At 43.0% G+C, this 15,467-nt stretch overlaps 1 long non-coding RNA gene across 1 annotated transcript in view; it reads right to left on the minus strand.

Annotated features, from left to right (window-relative positions):
• Positions 1–14,212, minus strand: part of LOC142045901 (uncharacterized) — a 273,098-nt gene extending 258,886 nt beyond the window's left edge. The window contains exons 1-2 of the long non-coding RNA XR_012654807.1: positions 14,044–14,212; positions 13,470–13,515 (exon numbers count right to left, since the gene is read on the minus strand). This is a non-coding gene — a long non-coding RNA (uncharacterized LOC142045901). The remainder of the gene's footprint in view (positions 1–13,469; positions 13,516–14,043) is intronic.
• Between the last annotated feature and the right edge of the window lie 1,255 nt (positions 14,213–15,467).

Genomic DNA, 15,467 nt, shown 5'->3' on the forward strand with positions numbered 1-15,467 from the left:
ATATCTTGGCTTTTGTCATACAATAGAAATTTTTTTAAACTATTTATATGATGAAATTGCGACATTTGAAAAATATCTCCCAAATTCCTGTTAAAAAAATCCACTGCAGATGAGAAGGGATTCACAGAGGTTTCTGCTCACAAATGTAGAGGTCCTTTAGTGTCCAGCTAAAGGTAGGGAGTTGGGGATTATAAAAGAGCATCTAATGCTTTCAGTTTCTCCCAGGTCTCACTGAGAATTTTAGTCTTCCTGCAGCAGGTTCCCCTTGCAGGGCCTGACTCACTGTGGCTCTATGCTCAATGCTCCTTCCTCTGGACTGATGCAGTGATAGCCCCCTTACTGGTAGAAACCTGTGCTCTCAAGTCACATCAGATCAAAACATACAGGAACAAGAAATGACCAGTGACTGAGCAGTAGCATTTCCGTGTGAGATTGAGCATGTCCCATTTGCGCACACGGCGCTGCAGGGTTCTTTATCGCGACATGGACCTCCACCAAGTGCTGCCTCCAAATGAACCTGGAGTCTTCCGCCAAATCAGTGAGGTTTGCAGAGTCTGGAAGACAAAGAATGGAGGTCGTGTATGCCTCAAATCGAATTCCAACCCTCACCGTTAAATTCAAGCTAGTTTTACACATACATAAAGTATTATTTATAGTGTCCCCTGATGTGCAGTGTGGAGTGGAAGAACAGTTCCAAGGCTCGAGAGTTGGCAGAGTCAGAGGGAGGGAAGGGGAGGCAACCAGGTCTCACCCTTGTTCTCGCCAGTCCGTCCACTGTATGAGCATAAGGATCTGTGACTGAGTGGAATGGAGGTGGCCAGAGGTATTGTTCCCTCCACCTCCCGTTGGGTCAGTCCTGGGATGATTTGTCTCCCAATGCTAGTTAGTTTTCCATCTTGTTGGGCCTGTCCGCCACTCCATCTGTCCTCTCCTGCTTTCTTCTCCCTCAGTGGCCTGGTAACCATGGATAGCCTCCATTTCCAAGGACAGTTGCTATTCTGGGGGATATTTGCTGCTTGTTTTGCAGTAGTTCTAGTGGCAAGGCACCTCTTTTGTCTATTACTTCCCCCTCTGGCAATGGTGGGCTCAGGGTAAATCAACCCCATTCTGGGCAGTATTTGCCTTCACTTTTTGTGCTCCTTTGGCTCTGTTTTCAGGCTAGGCCCTGGGTTTATCCTTCACTAACGGGGATGCATCCTTGCTGGGGCACGGTGTCATCCTGTTGTTTGCCCTGTGATGTCCGTCCTTCCCCCAGAAGGCACTCAGATTTAACTGTTCCCCTATGGGAAGGAGCATGGCCTTAGCCTGGAAAATCTTGTTTCCCTGATGCCACTAGCCTGGCAGTAGCTTCTCTCTTTCTCCCTCTTTGCTCTCCCCGGAGGAGGGATTTTAATGGCCTTAATTGGATTCAGGTGTCCCTAACTGACCAGTGGTATCTTCTTCTCAGCTTATAGGAAAAAGGGCCTTTAGCCTTCTAGAGCTAATATATAGGCCTTCCAGGAACCAGTTTCAGCCACGCGGCCTGACTTTGTCACATTATATACTCATCTCTGTGTCGTTTTGTGGGCATCAGCCCTGATTTTCAGAAATGATGAGCACCAGCTGCTCCAAATGATATCAGTGGGTGTTCTGTGCCTCTAAAACTCTGGCCCTTGTGCCTCTGAAACGATGCCACTTCGGGATATGCACAGAAGACCTGAAGCACTTTTCTAGGAGTTAGCTGCAATTTGAATCTCCAGGGACTTGGACAGCATCTTTTGTGTGTGCCCACTTTTAACGCACTTTGATCCCATTAGGCATTAGAAATGTACTTAGACTATCAATCACTTTGCAGAAATTAAAAAAAAATCATGTAAGCAAAATTTGCTCAGAAGGACTTGTATTATGGACTTATCCTTCTGGGAAATTCCCAAAGAGCTCGTCTCCTGTCTTTCTGTGAACGACGGAGAATCACCACATAACCAATAGACTGGAACTGACTTTCCATTGCCCTGAATCCTAAGGCGTCATCTACATCCATGCCCGGTGGGTAAGACACCATAATTCTGATCTGGAAGCATTTTCACCCCATGTATACTCGAATTGTGCCAGTGTTAGTGATTATACAAGACACAGAGCCCATTGTCCTCAATCTCTTCCTTTTGCTGCCTTCTGTCCCTGCAAGAGGGTGTCGTTCTGCCAGCACCACTACCACCACAATGCTGAGTCCTAACCCATCCTAGCACAACCTTCTTTCACCACTGACTAGACATCTGCCTCCCCCAATCGTGAAACAAGAGTAGTAACATTCCCATAATTCGTCAACAGACGGCAATATGGTCTCCCATGGTATTCTTGCCAGGAAGTTAAAGTAGTATGGGCTGGATGAATGGACTATAAGGTGGATAGAAAGCTGGCTACATAGTTAGGCTCAGCGGCTAGTGATCAATGGCTCCATGTCTAGTTGGCAGTCGCTATCAAGCGGAGTGCCCCAAGGATTGGTCCTGGGGCTAGTTTTATTCAATATCTTCGTTAATGATCTGGAGGATGGCGTGGACTGCACTCTCAGCAAGTTTTCAGATGACACTAAACTGAGAGGAGTGGTACATACGCTGGACGGTAGAGCTAGGATACAGAGGGACCTGGACAAGTTAGAGGACAGGACCAAAAGAAATCTGATGAGCTTCAACAAAGACGAGCTCAGAGTCCTGCATTTAGGATGGAAGAATCCCATGCACTGTTGCAGACTAGGGACTAAGTGGTTTGCAGAAAAGGACATAGGGGTTACAGTGGACAGAAGCTGGATATGAGTGAACAATGTACCCTTGTTGCCAAGAAGCTTAATGGCATTTTGGGCTGTATAAGAAGAGGCATAGCCAGTAGATCTATTCAGCATTGGTGAGGCCTCGTCTAGAGTACTGTGTCCAGTTTTGGGCCCCACACTACAAGAAAGATGTGGAGAAATTGGAAAGAGTCCAGCGGAGGGCAACAAAAATGATTAGGGGGCTGGAGCACATGACTTATGAGAGGCTGAGGGAACCGGGATTGTTTAGTCTGCAGAAAAGAAGAATGAGGGGGGGAATCTGATAGCTGCTTTCATCTATCTGAAAGGAGTTTCCAAGACTGTTCTAGATCTAGACAGTTCTCAGTGGTACCGGATGACAGAACAAGGAGCAATGGTCTCAAGTTACAGTGGGGGATGTTTAGGTTGGCTATTAGGACAAACTTTTTTACTAGGAGGGTGGTGAACCACTGGAATGGGTTTCCTAGGGAGGTGGTGGACTCTCCTTCCTTAGAGGTTTTTAAGATCAGGCTTGACAAAGCCCTAGCTGGGATGATTTAGTTGGGGATTGGGCCAGCTTTGAGCAGGGGGTTGGACTAGATGACCTCCTGAGCTCCCTTCCAATCCTGCTATTCTATGATTCTTTGCTAAGAAGATGGACTAAGAGCCTTAGGAGAAGTAATCAAAAAGATAATTATAAATTAGATTAAATTCAGTGAAGAACAGTTAAAAAAATCAGGGGACTGGTGAATTTGTTTTATGACAAATTATTGAAAAGGCTAAATATGCACAATGTGGGTAACAGATGACTTGGGATTTGAAACATTAGAGTCTACAAATATGTTAGGCTTGGATTTTCCAAGGGCCCAGAGGAGTTGGGAACTCACTTCCCACTGAAATTTAATAGGAACTGGGCACCTAACTTTTTTCAGGCTTCTTTGAAAATTCCAGCCATAAAGAATGAAAGTTTGAAGCATCTGCTTGAGAGACATAGTAGGGGATATGATTTTTTTTTTTACAGGAATGCCTGGCGCTTGATCCCTCAAGGATGCAGGTTTCTCCCATGTAGGTATAAGTGCTGGTTACTAAGTTTAACCATGCGTTGTATGAAATTTGAGTTGTGTTCTTCCCGTTACTTAAAATCACCTTGCGCCCAATTGCAGCAGGAATATCGACGTGCGTTTCTCATATATAAATGCATTATCCAGCAGATAACCGCTCTCCAATAATGAAATTCAGCCTTGGGCAGAAAGGCAATTGAAAGATTTGCAGCAGTTAAATCCCACTTCAGCCATATTTAGGGTGTATGTTCGTTACACGGGTTCTGTGCTGGCCCCTCTAAGCTGACAGCCAATATAAGGATGCAGTAAACTTTCAGGAATATTGATATGAAATTAGATTCTAATCTGTGAAACTGGTAAATGTGAGTGTAGATTGGATTGATTGTTGTAGAAACTTTACCTTTGTTTTCTGTGTTTATTTTTCATGATAAACACAAGTTACTGTTATGAATGATAGTGTCCTGGCTTTGACACTGATAGTGTCAGTCCTTAGAATACAACAGTCTATTATGGGTGTGTTTCCTCATGCTCAGCAACCCCTTTGATCACATTGACTTTGAGAGTTGCAGCTACACTTTTCCTTTGATCACACTCAGTGCAATTGGAAAAAGGTGAAGAACATGTACCCGGATTCCATTACTTTAATACTGCGGCTTGCTGGAGTCTTTCTTTTTCCCTCTATATAATCAATGCTATTTTCCTTAACAATATAGTTCTAAAGTAAAAGCTGATTCTATCTGTTGTTTCAGAGAACTTTTAAATATTTTCTCTTGAACCTATTCTCCACATAAAACTTGCAAAAGGAGTCCCTTCAAAATGCTGGCTGAGAGCAACTAATATGCACAATTGAAAAGCTCTTACGCATAGGATTCAGATTCACTGTACATGCGTGCTATGTTTCAGGTGCCGCCTCATAAGAATGGCGATACTGGGTCCGACCAATGACCATCTGGCCCAGTATCCTTTCTTCCAATAGTGGCCAATGCCAGGCGCATCAGAAGGAATGACCAGAACAGAGCCATTATCAAGTGATCCATCCCCTGCCATCCAGCCCCTGCGGTACATTATTACTAACTCATAGAGTAGGGCACTAGTCAACTGAGTAGGGGTTTAGAATCTGGCCTTTTGATAGGAGCCACTAGGTGCAGCCAGCATTAACAGATCTGCACGCTTTCTGCTTGGGAACTGCACAGGATTAGCTCTAATGTAAGGTGATGTTATCCAGAATAACAATGCCATTTAATCACCTTTCTCTGCTTTCCGGGCTGGCTCCAGTCTTTGCTATGCTTTCCCTTCTCACTGTGGTGTTATGCTTACATCACATCAGTGTCTAAGGCCCCACTCAGATGCCAGAGCCGCCTTGTGCTAGGCTCGCTACAAACCTATAGGTGAGAAAGGCCCTAGGTACACGAGAGCTAGCGGACCCTAAATTCCGTGGCTAGAATGCAGGATTCTGTGGCAGGAGCCTGGGAAGACTGTGAGAGGGCTGTTTTCATTAAACATGGAGATTTTTTAATAACTGATGAGCTCTGTAGTGACTTTGGTACAAGCTCTGAGGAATGAAATGTTGTGTTGCCTTGGTGCAAGACCAGAGGGCGATTGAGACTCTGGAGCTGCTACAGGTTTGCTCCCGCCAGATATTATCTCTCATACTCAGAGCCTCTGCGGGACAGTAAGACAGTCATAGATTTTTTAAGCCCAGAAGGGACCACTGTGATCAGCTAGTCTGACCTCCTCCCCAGCATAGGCTGGAGAACATCCCTGCATTAATTCCTGTTTGAACAGAACATGAATTTTAGAAAAATATCCAACCTTGGTTTAATAGTCACAGGATCTGTTTAGAGGAGACCCAAATAAGAAGCGGCTAAGAGATCAGTAAAAAAATTATGAACAAGCCAGAGAACATTGAGATGGCACTTTTGCTTACCCTTTCTCATATAATGACAATCAGGGACCCTGCAAAACAAGTTAACCCATGGAACTCACTTCTACAAGGTACCACTGAGATCAAGAGCTCAGAATTCTAGAAAGGATTAGAAAAGTCTATAAAGTGTGCTCTATAGTTCCTCTAGCTGAGATAGCAGCCTTCAACTACCTGAAGAGGAGTTCCAAACAGGATGGAGCTTGACTATTCTCAGTGGTAGAAGATAACAGAACAAGGAGTAATGGTCTCAAGTTGCAGTGGGGGAGGTTTAGGTTGGATATTAGGAAAAACTTTTTCACTAGGAGGATGGTGAAGCACTGGAATGGGTTCCCTAGGGAGGGGGTGGAATCTCCTTCCTTAGAGGTTTTTAAGGTCAGGCTTGATAAAGCCCTGGCTGGGATGATTTAGTTGGGTATTGGTCTGGCTTTGAGCAGGGGGTTGGACTAGATACCTCCTGAGAGCCCTTCCAAACCAGATATTCGATGATTCTATGACTTTCATGAAGAATATAAAGCCTCATGTTTCAGGACCTAGCCTGCCATTTTACTAGTGGATGTTAGAAACTTGCCTGTACAACTGCCTGCACAATTGTCTAGTTGGGGTGGTTTACACTTTCATTTGAACCATTTGGTACATGCCACTATCAGCTCGCACTGGGCTAGAAGGAACAGTCTGACCCCCTTGGGTAATTCTTGTGTTCTTAATAACCAGGTCACAATTTTAGATCTGATGTTTCACAGTTTGCCAAGACTGGACAGAAATAATACTGTGTGCTGCTGCTATTGGCCAGAGGCAGAGTGCAGTGCTGTCAAAAGGGACTGGTGGTCAAAAGGCAAGGTGAGACACTCAAGGGTGTGTCACAAATGTAATTGGTTATAGGGCTCTGCAATGTGTTAAGTAGCATCACCACCACATACAGTGTCTCTGATACAGATATAAATCTACAGGGCAGGTAAGTTAGAGGCTGCCAGAAAGTGCCAGTCTAAATGCCTAACTGTCTCTGTCTATCCCTGCACTATAGCATTGCAAGTGTCTTCAGCCCAGCCACCATTACTATGCGTTATAGCTCAGTGGTTTGAGTATTGGCCTGCTGAACCCAGGCTTGTGAGTTCAATCTTTAAGGGGGCCACTTAGGGATCTGGGGCAAAAATCAGTACTTGGTCTTGGTAGTGAAGGCAGGGGGTTGGACTTGATGAACTTTCAACGTCCCTTCCTGTTCTAGGAGATAGGTATATCTCTTATTATTATTTATTTAGAACAACCGACACAGGTCCATAGGCCACTGACCAGCAACATTCTTCGGGGGGCAGAGAGATGTCAGGTCATGATTCTCCAGAAGCGCAGAGACCTTTTGCAGAATATCCAGTGGATCCAGCAGTACATGTTCCTGGAACCAATGTGAGTTTATCATAATTTTTAAGCTGACCACACTGAATGTCTGTGATAGAACAGGGAGATTGAATGATTTCGGATAAGAACTTTAAAACACTAACATTGTCTCATGAAATGCATAGTCATTACTTAGGTTTAATTACCTCAGGTATCTGTATATATTTTTTTCCTGCCAGTGAGAGGAAAATGAAGAAGCTGGACTCGAAACTTCTAACTTAATAGTTACATTGGATTGATCTCCTTTTATTTGTTTTGCTAACAGTTATTTTAAAATAAATGATTGCATAGAAAGCTAGAGCACTTGGCCCTCAGATTTACTATTTCGTCAACAAGAAGAAACAGAACAAACATACACCAGGCATTCGTCATTCCTTTCTGACAGATCCCAGGGCTTAAAAACATTTCTTACCAGGGGTAAGCAAGGAGTAATGTTTGCAGTTATGGTAGTTTTCTCTTGATCTTGCTCAGCATTTACTCAGGGTGAACATAACTCCCACTCCCACTCTGACCTGCAGCTGACAAGTTGCTGGGTTGTTTTTTTGCTTTGCCATCATGAGACGCCTTCATTTAAGCACGGGGGGGAGGGGCAATTGTGCTTCAGTTTCCCATCTGTCAAATGGAGGTAACAGCACTGCCCTGCTTCACAAGGATCCAGTGAGGAGAAATTCATTTAAGATTGCGAGGTGCTCAGATACTATGGTAATGAAGCATCTTACTTATGCGTAGTGTCAAGCAAATGGAACAATGAGCTCAGATGGGACCTGGTGGTGTCATGGCAATGGAAAGCATTAGTGATAATAAAGCTAACTTTTCAGCTGTTTGAAAATAAAGTTTTTGATTAAAACGTCAGTTTCAAACCCTTCTGCACCAAAATGTCAATTAATAGGACTAAATTCTGTCGCAAGTTATGATCAGCGCAGCTGCTGTTAAGGTCAGTGGGTTCCACTAGTGCAAGTGGAGCACAATTCAGTCCATATAATGGTGGATGGGGTACTCTAAAGAGACTGGGACATTAATGTTTTCCACTGAGAGCAGATGGTTCTAATTCATGGTTCTTATTTTATGAATTTTAGTCTCTTTATTCATGTCAATGTATTACTTTGGTGCATGTGGTAAAGGCTGGGCGTATGCTCTGGAGGCTTTTGCCTGCCACCCTTTGAGCCCTCCTCCCTCCAGAATTCCTGGACCAGGGGGTGGGGCTAACTCAGGGAAAACAGAGAGTTGAAAGGCAGCTCTTAAATGACCAGAGGAGCAATCTAGTGAACAGGAGCAGCAAATGGGGGTTTTGTGAACGAGAGTCAGCAGCAGATACACCTAACAAACATGCTGCAAAGCTAGGCCAATAACCCCCACAAAAAAATAGAGAACAAACAAACAAAAATCCCTTCAAGAGGAAAAATAATGCAGGCAGAAGGTCAGTAGCAGAGTTGAGGCTATTCAGTTTACTGCCCTGAAGGCAGCATGTATGATAACCTCCCTTGTGGCCAGGTGGCAGACGTGCATTTGATGCAAGCACCTCATGGCCCTCAAGTTGGAGTATGGGCTCTTGAGACCAGAGAGGCTGGACTGGCAGAGCTAATGCAGACAGGGACGTACACAGATGAGACTTTCAGGGATACAGTAGAGTAATCCCACCTCTAGTCTGACAAGCTCTGTGCTGCTCAGGAGGAGGGAAGTCTTAGAGAAGGAGAACAGGAAACTGAAACAGAGGGAAACAATCCCAGAGCTGGAACCCTCTTTCCAGATGATGTTATGGTAGGGCTGCCAACTTTCTAATCACACAATACTGAACACCATGTCCCATCCCTTCTCTGAAGCCCCGCCCAAGCCCCACCCCTGTTCCAAAGCCCCACCCCCCCACTCACTGCATTCCCCCGCTCCCTCCATCTCTCACTCTTCCCCATCCTCACTCACTTTCAGTGGGCTGGGACTGGGGGGTTGAGGGAAGGCTCCACCTGGGGGTATGGACTCTAGGGTGGGTCCAGGGATGAGAGGTTTGGGATGCAGGAGGGGGTTCCAGGCTGGGGCCAAGGAGTTCCAGGTGGGAGGGGGCTATGGGCTGGGGCAGAAGGTTGGGGTGTGGGAGGAGATGTGGGCTCTGGCTGGGGGTGCTGGCACTGGGGTAGGGCTGGGGATGAGGGGTTTGGGGTGCAGGAGGAGGCTCCAGGCTAAGGCCAAGGGGTTCCATGTGGAGGGGGCTCCAGACTGGGCCAAGGAGTTTTAGTGTGTATGTGGGAGGCCTCCAGGTGAAGGTGGCACCAGGGATGAGGGGTTTGGGGTGCAGGAGGAGGCTCCAGGCTAAGGCCAAGGGGTTCCATGTGGAGGGGGCTCCAGACTGGGCCAAGGAGTTTTAGTGTGTATGTGGGAGGCCTCCAGGTGAAGGTGGCACCAGGGATGAGGGGTTTGGGGTGTGGGAGGGGACTCTGGGCTGAGGCAGGGGGTTGGGGAGAGGTGTGGGGTCCCGCGGGCACTTACTGCAGCTCAAAGGAAGTGGCCGCCACGTCCCTGCAGTCTCTAGGTGCATGGGCAGCCAGGCAGCCCTGCAATTTGCGCGCTGCCTTCGTGCCCACAGGCACCACCACCCCACTGCAGCTCCCACTGGTCACAGTTCCCAGCCAATAGGAGCTGCTGAGCCGGTACTTGGGGCAGGGGCAGCTCATGGAGCTTCCGAGTCCCTGGCTGCCCCAGTGCCTAGGCACTGCTGGGACCTGGCGGCCGCTTCCAGGAGCCGGGCGGAGTTGGGCAGACAGGGAGCCTGCCTTAGCTCCGGGCCCCCACTACACTGCTGACCAGAATTTTAACGGTCTGGTCAGCAGTGCCAACTGGAGTCACCAGGGTCCCTTTTCAACAGGATGTTCTGGTCAAAAACCAGATGCCTGGCAACCCTATGTCATAATATTCTCTCACAAAGGGAATGGACATGATAGATGTCTATAAAATCATGACTGCTCTGGAGAAAGTGAATAGGGAAGTGTTATTTACTCCTTCATATAACACAAGAAGCAGGATTCACTCAATGAAATTAAAAAGTAGTAGGTCTGAAACAGAAAAGAAAGCACTTCTTCAAACAACACAGACAACCTGTGGAACTCATTGCCAGGGGATGTTGTGAAATCAAAACTATAACTGGGTGTCAATAAATTTACACCGCTACCTTGATATAACGCCATCCAATATAACATGGATTTGGATATAACGGGGTAAAGCAGTGCGCCGGGGGGCGGGGGCGTGGCTTCACACTCCGGTGGATCAAAGCATGTTCAACATAACACGGTTTCACCTGTAATGTGGTAAAATTTTTGACTCCCGAGTACAGCGTTATATCGAGGTAGACGTGTAGATAATTTCAAGGAGAAGAAGGTCATAAGTGGCTATTAGCCAAGAGCATCAGGGACGCAAGCCCTGATCTCTAAGGCCACGTCTAGACTATGCGCTGTATTGGCGCGTTAAAATCGATTGTTCTGGGATCGATATATTGCGTCTAATCTAGACGGGATATATCGATCCCTGAGCGCGCTTATATCGATTCCAGAACTCCACCAAGCCCAACGGAGTTCCGGAATCGACATGGCGAGCCGCGGACATCGATCCAGCGCGGTGAAGACGGGTGAGTAAATCGATTTTAGATATTCAACTTCAGCTACGTTATTCACGTAGCTGAAATTGCGTATCTAAAATCGATTTTATTCTGTAGTGTAGACCAGCCCTAAGTCTCTGACTGCCAGAAACTAGGACTGCATGACAGGGGATGGATCACTTGACAATTGCCTGCTTTGTTCATTCCTTTGGAAGCATCTTGACCTGGCCACTGTCAGAGGACAGGCCAGTGGGCTAGATGGACCTTTGGTCTAACCCAGTCTTGCCCTTCTTATGTTCTTAGAATGTCGACTTGCTTTGCAGTTTAATATACAACATATATATGCAGCCTCTGCTTTCTGATCTGAGTCTGGAAGGGGAAAATAGGGTGAATTCCCAGCCTAGATCTTATAGTTAGTTTAAAGAAAACTTTTCTCCTTTATAACAAGGCTGGGCTGCAACCTGGGTAAAAAAAGACTTGAGTTCTGGGAAAGAATGACTGAGGTGGACTCAGCAACCTTTGGTATTTCATTTCTTATTTTAAAGTGTCTGTAGGTGATTAACACTCCGCAACCTCCTTAAAAATACTCATGTTCTTTGTGGGAAGCTGACAGGCTGAGCCAAGTCACCATGTCACTTGAATTCTAAACATTCAGAATTTCTGTTATCCACTCAGAATAAAAGTCTTCCTGATCCTAGTCTCAGGGGCATGTCACACTCCTGACATTTAGTTGTTTCTCTGCTGTGGGAATGAAAAGGATGAATTTGCTGTAAAGTGATTTCTATAGAACAACTATTAGGAGATTTGAAAGACCCCTGTAAAGGGAAATCGAATTGAGCTTGCGGCCTTTTTTGGTTTATGACGGATAAAGAAAGCCTAAACGATTTAGGTTTTTTTCCCCCTTTTTTACGTTAGACATTTGAGGCCTTTCTGGCCTGCAAGACATTATGATGATTGCAGAAATAGCGATGTCACAAGAAACTCTAGAACGAAAAGTAAGCCACTGAGAAGGGAAAAAAAATTTAAAATTTATTTTTATTGGAGGAGGAGGTAGTAAATAGAGGCCAGACTTAAAATATGAGATCATGCACAGAAGTAAGTATTGCTTTAAAATACAAAAACCAAAACCCTGAAATGCAAAGAAAAGGGTCAACAATTACTATTTTATCATACAGAAGTTATAAAAACACACCTCAGGCCTTAATAAGGACCAACAGATTTTCTGGGTTTGGAAATATGTATTCCAAATAATAAATAATGCAAGTAGTAAGATAACCGGGATATTTTTTAATTCTCCTGGAATAAAACCTTTTCTTCACTGTAATGACATTTATAATATCTTGAACCAGCAGCATGGGTATTACACAGATAGGCAGTAATAGAAGCCCAGGCTCAAGCCCAAACCTGAATGTCGACACCACAGTTTTACAGCCACGTAGCCCAAGCTCTGTGAGCCTCAGCTAAGCTAGCACTGGTCAGCTGCTGGTGTTTAATTGCAGTGTAAACATAGGTATCACTATAAATGGAGGTTAGTAGTAATAGCCTCGATAGCATTCATCACCATACAAATTTTGACAGGTTTCCACGCCCCTTTTAGGGCTTATGTCCCGCCTTCCCACCCGCCATTTCCGTTGGCGCCGTCGGCCATTTTGAAAAAATGGTTGTGTGCGTGTGTTTGACTAGGGGAAGGGTTGGTGCTTGGTGACATGAAGAGAAAAAGGTTGAAAGAGGTTTAGAGGAAAAAAGGAAAATTGGAAAGAAGATTTTTCTTTTTAAAAGGTTAGTTAGTTTGAAAGAAGAGAGATGAGGGGGAGTGTCGTGTACGTTGGTGCTTGGTGACATGAACGAAGAGTGTAAAGAGGCAAATTTGAAAGCATAGAACTTTAAAAGAAACCCCGTTTAGTACTATAAAGGGATCTTAGGTGTAAAAGAAAGCAGCGTTTGTTTGTTTGTTTTACTGAACACATCCTACCCCTACCACGGCCGGTAGCGAAATGAAAGCTGTTCTGGGGCGGTGTGGCTAGATAGCTAGCCCCCCCTTTCGGTGGACCAATAAGAGAGGGTATTTACAGTTAGGTCACAAGCCCCGCCATTTTTTAAAAGAAAAATTGACTGTTTAGTAAGCCCATGGCCAAAAAACTATAAAGGGATACTAAAAAAGCATTTAAAATAATTAAAAACTAGGTTTTAAAAGAAAATTGACTACAGCAAAGCCTGTTTGGTAAGCGCCAGGTAAAAACTATACATAAAAAAGTTTGCTAAGAAAAACACATTAAAACTAGTTAATAAAAAAGCATTTAAAAACCAGGTTTAAAAAAATTAACAAAGGCAAAACCTATTTGGTAAGCACAAAATAAAACTATTCAATACCAATGTAGGTTAAAAACCAGGTTTAAAAAGAGAATTTTACAAAGGCAGAGCCTGTTTTGGTAAGCACAGGGTAAAACTATTCAATACCTGGGTAGGTTAAAAAACAAGGTTTAAAAGGGGGAAATTAACTAAAGCAAAACCTGTTTAGTAAACCCATGGTCAAAAAACTATAAAGGGATACTAAAAAAGCATTTAAAAGCATCAAAAACCAAATTTAAAAAAAGAATTTTACAAAGGGAGAGCCTGTTGGTAAGCACAGGGTTAAACTATTCAATAGCAGGGTAAATAAAAAAAAAAACACATTAAAAACTAGGTTTTAAAAAGGGGCTTAACAAAGCCCTTGTAAAAACTATACAAAAAATAAGAAAAAAAATTTTTTTTTACCTTTGCAGTCTTTTTGTAGAATGAGGCAACTTTTTTGGTTTAAACCCTAGTAAATAAAACACATTAAAACAATTAAATACCAAGGTAAATTAAAAAAAACATTAAAAACTAGGTTTTAAAAAGGGGCTTAACAAAGCCCTGGTAAAAACTATACAATAAAACTATTAAATTTTAGTGTAAGTTAAAAAAGCATTTAAAATAATTTCTTCTGTGCAAAAAGCAAAGATAAAAAGCTTAGAATAAAATCAAAAAGAAAATTTTTACCTTTGCAGTTTGTTGGTTTTTTTTGTAAAATGAGGCAGCTTTTTTGGTTTAGACCCTAGTAAATAAAACACATTAAAACTATTTAATACCAATGTAGGTTAAAAAAAGAACAGAACAAGAAGAAAGAGCAAAGATAGAAAGCACATGGTGAAATCAAAACGAGAAAAGCAGGCAGAGTCTGTTTAGTAAGCACAGGGTAAAAAAGTGAACAGAAAAGCATTCAGAATCAGGGTAAGTTAAAAGAAAGAACAAGACAAGAAAAGGGACAAAGATAGAAAGCACAGGGTAGAATCAAAGAGAGAATTTTTACCTTTACTGCCTTTTTGTAGAATGAGGCAACTTTCCTGGTTCAGACCCTCTCAGACTTGTTATCACCGCCTTTGGATCGGTACAATCAGAGGCTGTTTTACAACAGCGTCATAGAATTTATTTTTTTGAACCAATCCTAGAGTTTCAAGATATGAAACAAAAGCCAACCCCCTCCTCGCCCCCCTCCCCCTTTTTCTTCCCCCACCCTTTTAATTGTTTTATTCTTATCTAAAGAAACAGACCCTTAGCATTTTCCCGCCACATAGCCATTTTACAAAGGAATTTTTATAAACTTTTAGTAACACACCATTTTAAAGTTTTTTTCTAGGTTTTAAACTAACAGGGGTTACTTTTTAGTAAAAACAAGGTAAAACTGTAGCAAAGCACCTGTTAGCAAAAGCAGCCTTTGTGAGGCAGTGGATCAGAGAAAAGAAGGCTGCTTCTTTTTTAAACTTTTTAACAAACACAAGTTAAAATTACATTAAGTTCTGCAAGGGGATAAGACACATTTTTTTATATATGTGTTGTCAAAAAAAAAGAGCAGGCAGAAGCACCCCAGACCTAAACCCTTACTAAAAAAAGTTTTTTCCCCAAGGTTTTTAGTGAAAACCAGGCAGCCTTAAGACACATTTAACCCTTTTTGGCATAAGTGTTTTAAGAAAAAGAGCAGTCAGAGGAATTTGTATAAAAGTTAACTTTATAAGCTTTTAGTAACACACCATTTTAAAGATTTTTTCTAGGTTTTAAATTAACAGGGGTTACTTTTTAGTAAAAACAAGGTAAAACTGTAGCAAAGCACCTGTTAGCAAAAGCAGCCTTTGTGAGGCAATGGATCAGAGAAAAGAAGGCTGCTTCTTTTTTAAACTTTCTAACAAACACAAGTTAAAATTACATTAAGTTTTGCAAGGGATAAGACACATTTTTATATATGTGTTGTCATAAAAAAAAAGCAGGCAGAAGCACCCCAGACCTAAACCCTTACTAAAAAAAGTTTTCCCCCAAGGTTTTTAGTGAAAACCAGGCAGCCTTAAGAGACATTTAACTTTCCTTGGCATAAGTGTTGACACGTTTTTTATTTACCCTTTTTAACATAATAAAAAAGCAAACAAAAGCATCCCCTGGGTTTTTAGTAACAAACAGTTTATAAAACCCTTATTTTGTAAACAGGCAAATTAGAAATACAAAGAAGCAAAGCAGCCTCTGTGAATTAGAAATAAGGGCTGCTTTTAACCCAAACTTTTATAACAAACACAAGTTAAATACATTACGTTTTGCAAAGAATAGTTATATAAACCCCTTATTTTGTAAACCAGCAAAAACGTGTAAGTTTGCAAAACAGTTAGGCTATAAAACTAATGTATTGTGACAAAAAAGGTTGTTTTCTGGGTTTAGGGTATATGAACCATTTTAAGAAAAAACAGCCTT

This window comes from Chelonoidis abingdonii, chromosome 24 (assembly GCF_003597395.2).
Source record: "Chelonoidis abingdonii isolate Lonesome George chromosome 24, CheloAbing_2.0, whole genome shotgun sequence".
Taxonomy (NCBI): Eukaryota; Metazoa; Chordata; order Testudines; family Testudinidae; genus Chelonoidis; species Chelonoidis abingdonii.